We start from the raw sequence: 7,690 nt of genomic DNA on the forward strand, positions 1-7,690 counted from the left end.
TGCGCACACGCACATTGCAAAATTGGACAGGGACGTGTACGCGTACCGTGCGCGTCCGCGCGAAGGCCACACGTGATTTTTAAATAGAAAATGTGCCCAGCGATTTCTGGGAAGCTGTGGGGCCCAGTTACAACCAATTTTGGCACCAAAATACTTTAAAGGACCAAGGATTGAAGGGGAAGGCATCACTTTTGCATTCTAGCTTAGTTTTAGTTCATTCACATTAAGATTAGGTAGTTTCTAGAGAGAGAAGCTCTCACTTCTCTCTAGAATTAGGATTAGGTTTAGGTTAATCTCTCCTCTTAGATTTAGGTTTAATTCATGTTTTGATTCACTTCTCCTTTATCAATTCTTACTCCTCTACTCTTCTTCTCTCTAGTTTTGTACTTTAATCCTTGTAATTCTTCACTTTGTTGTGGATATATTATTGTTCTCTTTGTTTTCATTCAATAATGCAATTTGAGGTAATTCATGATAATCGTGATTTCCTTGATTGTTGTTGTTAATTCTTTGCATTCAATTGTTGATAGAATTCATTCTTGTTGTGATTTACTATACTTTTCTTTTGCACCTTCCAAGTGTTTGATGAAATGCTTGGGAGGATTTAGTGTAGAATTTTATGTTCTTGGCTTGGGAAGGTAACTTAAGAACTCTTGAGTTACTAATATCCAAGTGATTGATAGTTGATAGCCATTGACTCTAGCCTTCATTAATTCAATTAGTGGAAACTAGGAATTATGGACTAGGATTGATACAACTCACTTGACTTTCTTTTGCAATATGAAGACAACATGAAGACAGTTGGAAGACAGTTGGAAGAACAATTTTGGGAGCTTATATCTTGGTAAGAACCTCACCCAAGCTTGGTGAAGACAGTTGGAAATTCTAAAAACCGTTTGAGGAGCAAGCATTCTTGGAGGTTCAAGGATGAATACCAGCATAAGCCACCTTGACAAGGAGCCTCCCAAAAATGTCCAACTTATGGACTTAAACTAAAAGTGCTAGGTGGGAGACATCCCACCATGGTAAACTCTTTCCACTCTCTTGTATATATAATCAATGAATGAATTGAGTTGCCATTGTAGGTAGTTTTTCTTATTTTCTATACTCTTATATATTTTGCTTTTATTGATAGGTTGTTTGTTAAATTCATGTTTTGATTAGAATAGTTGTTGTTAGATTGTATTTTGCTTGAAGTGTATGTTTTGTTTGTCTTGTATTTGAAAATTTTTCAAAAACCAAAAGATTTGTTGTTAAATTTGAATTTTGGATGATTTAGAATGCTTATAGGTTAGAAGAGTGTTAAATTTTGTTTTTATGCTTCTAAAATAAAAAGTGGTGAGCCACGCGTAAGCGTGGCCGACATGTTTGCGTCATATGCCATATTGGGACTCCCGGTACAAAAACCCGAGAGTTGTGCGATACTACCACTGGAAGTATGCGTTTAGCACAATCTAGACCCACACATACGCATGGGTGACACTTACGCGTCACCTGGACTTTTTCCGATCCACGCGTATGCGTGGGCGACGCTTACGCGTCGCTCGTCAGCTCTGCCTCCCACGCGCACGTGTCGGCAACGCTTACGCGTCGCTTTCTACACTCTGTTTTCCCCTGTTTTCTTTCTCCCTTCTTCTCTTCCTTTCTTTCTTCTTTCTTCTTTCTCCTTTCTTCTTCTTCTTCCATCCTTTCTTCTTCTTTCTTCTTCCTTTCTTACCTTCTCTCTTCCTCTCTTTTCAAATTTCCACTTATCATTTTTCTTATTTTTCATTTTCTTTCATACGTTGCATTTGCATATTATCATCCATTGCATTTTAATTTTGTTCTTATAACTTATTTTTAGTTTCTTTTCTAAATTTCTTATTTTAATAATGGTGTTGAATTCTCTTACTCAATTGTTGAGAATTTCTTGGTTAATCTTGGTGCTTCTTGACTTGTTTGATATTGTTGGGTGATGAAACTTTTAAATTAATGCTTAATCTTTTGTGACTCTTGCATCCTTTGTGCATTGATATGAACTTGCATGTCTTTCATGACCCACTCTTTTCTATTTGAACTTAATGCTTTTGAGTGCTCTTCATGCTTTGACTCTACCCTTGCATCAAGTATTTGATATGCCATTAGCTTATATTGTTTTCTCACCTACATGTGTAGCTAACATGTAGTGAGAACCTTGCTCTTATTTGGCATTAGCCCCAGCCTATGTTCTATTGCTTTGATATCTTTGTTGTAGGCTTAATTTTCTTTTTTTTCTTTCCTTTTAGGTTGGCCACCAAGAAGGAAAGGAATGGAAAGGCTTCTAAATTGGGCAACGAACAAGTTCATCGACACAACCTTTTGAAGGAGCTCATCAATGGTAGCAACCCATCCACATTGCTCTTCTTTGCATGCATCGAGGATGGTGCAATCTTCAAGTATGGGGAGATTCGGTCGATGACCGAAATCCGTGGGTAACCACTTCTGTTTTCAACACCAATGTTACTAGTTGTCGCATTGCATTATAGGTTGCATGATAGTTAGAATTTGTACATATTTTACCATTTTTTATTTGTTTATGTTAGGACTACTTGGTTAGAGTGATGGTTTCTTTTCCAAGAAAACTATTTTAGGGCACCCTACCAATTTGAAAAAAAATTTGTGTTGAACTTGCTTAAAGAATTTATTTTGGAACATGGTTTTTGAGCTAAAAACACAAGCATGTGAGTTTTGAGCCCAATTGTATACCATATAACCACTTATTTTCATTCTTGTGTGTATTATTCTCTTTCTATGATTGTAATCCTTGATTTGTTTGATTCTTTATGTCCATTATTCCATGTATATATGTATTTATATGATTGAGGCCATCATTTCATTTAGCTCACTTACCCAAATAGCCTACCTTTCATCAACCATTGTTAGCCAATTTTGAGCCAATTTTGAGACAATTTAATCCCTTTTGTTCTTAATTTTAGCACATCAATACCCCTAAGTGAAACATAATAGATGTCCCTTAATTTGGATCTTTGATTAGCTTAGGCTAGTGAGGGTGTGTATCATTTGGGTATGGGAAACTTGGGACATTGGTTGAGGTAAAAGTGTATTTTGTATTTTTGTTGAAAATCATGGGATTGGGTACATACTCACACGTTAAATATGTAAACCATATGCATTGATACGTTTGTATGTACTTTATTGTGAAACAAAATGATAAAGAAAAAAAATATGTATGTAGAAAAAGAAATAAAAAGAAAAAAATATATGTAAAAGAAAAAAAATATACAAAAGAAAAAAATGCAATAAAAAGGGGACGAAAATGCCCCAAAGTAAAATAACAATAACAATGCATATGGAATGTGAATTAAAGAGAATGCATGAGTATATGAAAAAAATGGGAATCATGGGTAGCTAGGTATTGTATTAGAATTGTATAGGTTGTTATATGTGTTTGGTGAGAGCTTAGTGATGAGCGGATAATTTATACGCTTTTTTGGCATTGTTTTTAGATAGTTTTTAGTAAGTTCAAGCTACTTTTAGGGATGTTTTCATTAGTTTTTGTGTTAAATTCACATTTTTGGACTTTACTATGAGTTTGTGTGTTTTTCTGTAATTTCAGGTAATTTCTGGCTGAAATTGAGGGACTTGAGCAAAACTCTGAAAAAGGCTGACAAAAGGACTGCTGATGCTGTTGGAATCTGACCTCCCTTTACTCAAAATAGATTTTCTGGAGCTACAGAACTCTAAATGGCGCGCTCTTAATGGCGTTGGAAATTAGACATCCAGAGCTTTCCATCAATATATAATAGTCCATACTTTATTCGGGAGTTAAAGTGGCGCTCAACGCCAAGTACATGCTGCTGTTTGGAGTTAAACGCCAGAAACACGTCACAACCCGGAGTTGAACGCCAGAAACACGCTATAACTCGGCGTTCAACTCCAAGAAAAGCCTCAGCTCGTGGATAGATCAAGCTCAGCCCAAGCATACACCAAGTGGGCCCCAGAAGTGGATTTATGCATCAATTACTTACTCATGTAAACCCTAGTAGCTAGTCTAGTATAAATAGGATAATTTACTATTGTATTAGACATCTTTTGATCACTTTAGATCTTGGATCATCTCTAGACGCCTAGTCCTTAGACCATGGGGGCTGGGCATTCGGCCATGCCTGAACCTTTCACTTATGTATTTTCAACGGTGGAGTTTCTACACACCATAAATTAAGGGTGTGGAGCTCTGCTGTACCTCAAGTTTCAATACAATTACTATTATTTTCTATTCAATTCTCTTTTATTCTTATTCCAAGATATACGTTGCACTTCAACTTGATGAATGTGATGATCCGTGACACTCATCATCATTCTCAGCTATGAACGCGCGTGACTGACAACCACTTCCGTTCTACCTTAGGCCAGGCGCATATCTCTTAGATTCCCCAACAGAATCTTCATGGTATAAGCTAGAGAGATGGCGGCATTCATGGGAATCCAGAAAGTCTAACCTTGTCTGTGGTATTCCGAGTAGGATTCCGGTATTGAATGACTGTGACGAGCTTCAAACTCTTGAAGGCTGGGCGTTAGTGATAGACGCAAAAGAATCAAGGGATTCTATTCCAACCTGATTGAGAATCGACAGATGATTAGCCGTGCTGTGACAGAGCATTTGGACCATTTTCACTGAGAGGATGGGATGCAGCCATTGACAGGGGTGATGCCTCCAGAAGATTAGCCATGCAGTGACAGCGCATAGGACCATTTTCCCGGGAGGATGAAAAGTAGCCATTGACGACGGTGATGCCCTACATACAGCTTGCCATGGAAAGGAGTAAGAAGGATTGGATGAAAGCAATAGGAAAACAGAGATTTGAGAGGATTCTAGCATCTCCACACGCCTATCTGAAATTCCCACCATTGATTTACATAAGTATTTCTATCCTATTTTATTTTCTGTTTATTATTTATTTTCAAGCTTATCATAAACCATTTAATCTGCCTAACTGAGATTTACAAGGTGACCATAGTTTGCTTCATACCAACAATCTCTGTGGGATCGATCCTTACTCACGTAAGGTATTACTTGGATGACCCAGTACACTTGCTGGTTAAGTTGAACGGAGTTGTGATCACACGTGCCATTACCAAGGATTATTAAGATCCCAATTCATCATACCATGATCTCTTTGGGGTATTTTTGATTTCATACAATTACAAAGAGACCAACTTTGAGGATCACAATTTCGTCCACCAAGTTTTTGGCGCCGTTGCCGGGGATTGTTCGAGTATGGACAACTGAAGGCTCATCTTGTTGCTCAGATTAGGTAATTTTCTTTTCAAAAAGTTTTCAAAAAAATTTTTTTTCTTTTTTTTCGTTTTTCTAAAAAATTTATTTTCGAAAAAAAATTAATAAAAATACAAAAAAATTAGAAAATTATAAAAACCAAAAATATTTTGTGTTTCTTGTTTGAGTCTTGAGTCAATTTTTAAGTTTGGTGTCAATTGCATGCTTTAAAAAATTTTTCTTGCATTTTTCGAAAAATTCATGCATTCATAGTGTTCTTCATGATCTTCAAGTTGTTCTTGGTAAGTCTTCTTGTTTGATCTTGATGTTTTCTTGTTTTGTGTTGTTTGTTGTTTTTCATATGCATTTTTCGTTTGTTAGAGTCCATGCATTAAAGATTTCTAAGTTTGGTGTCTTGCATGTTTTCTTTGCATCAAAAATTTTTCAAAAAATATGTTCTTGATGTTCATCATGATCTTCAAAGTGTTCTTGGTCTTCATCTTGACATTCATAATGTTCTTGCATGCATCATGTGTTTTGATCCAAAATTTTTAAGTTTTGGGTCATGTTTGTGTTTTTCTTTCTCATCATTAAAAATTCAAAGATAAAAAAATATCTTTTCCTTATTTTTTTCATAATTGTCGAAAATTTTAGTTGACTTAGTCAAAAAAATTTTAAAAATTAGTTGTTTCTTACAAGTCAAGTCAAATTTTCAATTTTAAAAATCTTATCTTTTCAAAATCTTTTTTCAAAAATCATATCTTTTTCATTTTTTATTATTTTCGAAAATTTCAAAAATTTTTTTCAAAATATTTTCAAAATCTTTTTCTTATTTTTATATCATATTTTCGAAAATAAGCTAACAATTAATGTGATTGGTTCAAAAATTTGAAGTTTGTTACTTTCTTGTTAAGAAAGGTTCAATCTTTAAGTTCTAGAATCTTATCTTGTAGTTTCTTGTTAGTTAAGTCATTTTAAAAATTAAATCTTTTTCAAAATATCCTTTTTTTTAAAAAAAATATATTATCTTTTTATCTTATCTTTTTCAAAAAAATTTTTGATTTTAAAATATCTTATGTAACTTCTTATCTTCTTATCTTTTCAAATTTGATTTTAATATCTTTTTCAACCAACTATTTGACTTTTTGCTTGTTTCTTATCTTTTTCAAAACCACCTAACTACTTTTCCCTCTCTAATTTTCAAAAATATCTCATCTCTTTTTCAAAAATTCTTTTTGTTTTAAAATTTTAATTTTAATTCTATCTTATCTTTAATTTTCGAAAATCACTAACTCCTTTTCAAACTTATTTTCGAATTTCTCCCTCTCTCATCTCTTTTTATTTAATTATTTACTAACACTTATCTTCATCTCTTATCACCTCCCCTATCCTTACTCTTTATACAGACTATTCATTCTTCTTCACTCTTCCCCCCTTTTCTTCTTCTACTAACATAAAAGAATCTCTATACTGTGACATAGAGGATTCCTCTTCTTTTCTTGTTTTCATCTCTTTCATATGAGCAGGAACAAGGACAAGAGCACTCTTGTTGAAGCTGATCCTGACCCTGAAAGGACTCTGAAGAGGAAACTAAGAGAAGCTAAATTACAACAATCCAGAAGTAACCTTTCAGAAATTTTCGAACAAGAGAAGGAGATGGCAGCCGAACCCAATAATGATAATGCAAGGAGGATGCTTGGTGATTTTACTAAGCCCACGTCCAAATTTGATGGAAGAAGCATCTCTATTCCTGCCATTGGAGCCAATAATTTTGAGCTTAAACCTCAACTAGTTGCTTTAATGCAACAGAACTACAAGTTTTATGGACTTCCATCTGAAGATCCTTACCAGTTTTTAACTGAGTTCTTGCAGATTTATGAGACTGTTAAGACGAATGGAGTTGATCCTGAAGTCTACAGACTCATGCTTTTCCCTTTTGCTGTAAGAGACAGAGCTAGAATATGGTTGGATTCACAACCTAAGGATAGCCTGGACTCCTGGGATAAGCTGGTCACAACTTTCTTGGATAAATTCTTTCCTCCTCAAAAGCTGAGCAAGCTTAGAGTGGATGTTCAAACCTTTAAACAAAAAGATGGTGAATCCCTCTATGAAGCTTGGGAAAGATACAAGCAGCTGACCAAAAGGTGTCCATCTGACATGTTTTCAGAATGGACCATATTAGATATATTCTATTATGGTCTCTCTGAATTTTCGAAAATGTCATTGGACCATTCTGCAGGTGGATCCATTCACCTAAAGAAAACACCTGCAGAAGCTCAAGAACTCATTGACATGGTTGCAAATAACCAATTCATGTACACTTCTGAGAGGAATTCCGTGAATAATGGGACGCCTCAGAGGAAAGGAGTTCTTGAAATTGATGCTTTGAATGCCATATTGGCTCAGAACAAAGTGTTGACTCAGCAAGTTAACATG

At 35.0% G+C, this 7,690-nt stretch overlaps 1 non-coding gene across 1 annotated transcript; it reads right to left on the reverse strand.

The window, feature by feature from the left end:
• Positions 1–7,309: 7,309 nt before the first annotated feature.
• On the reverse strand, positions 7,310–7,413 carry LOC130952778 (small nucleolar RNA R71). Its single transcript, XR_009074953.1, has one exon. It is a non-coding gene; the product is annotated as a small nucleolar RNA R71 (small nucleolar RNA).
• Between the last annotated feature and the right edge of the window lie 277 nt (positions 7,414–7,690).

This window comes from Arachis stenosperma, chromosome 9 (assembly GCF_014773155.1).
Source record: "Arachis stenosperma cultivar V10309 chromosome 9, arast.V10309.gnm1.PFL2, whole genome shotgun sequence".
Taxonomy (NCBI): Eukaryota; Viridiplantae; Streptophyta; class Magnoliopsida; order Fabales; family Fabaceae; genus Arachis; species Arachis stenosperma.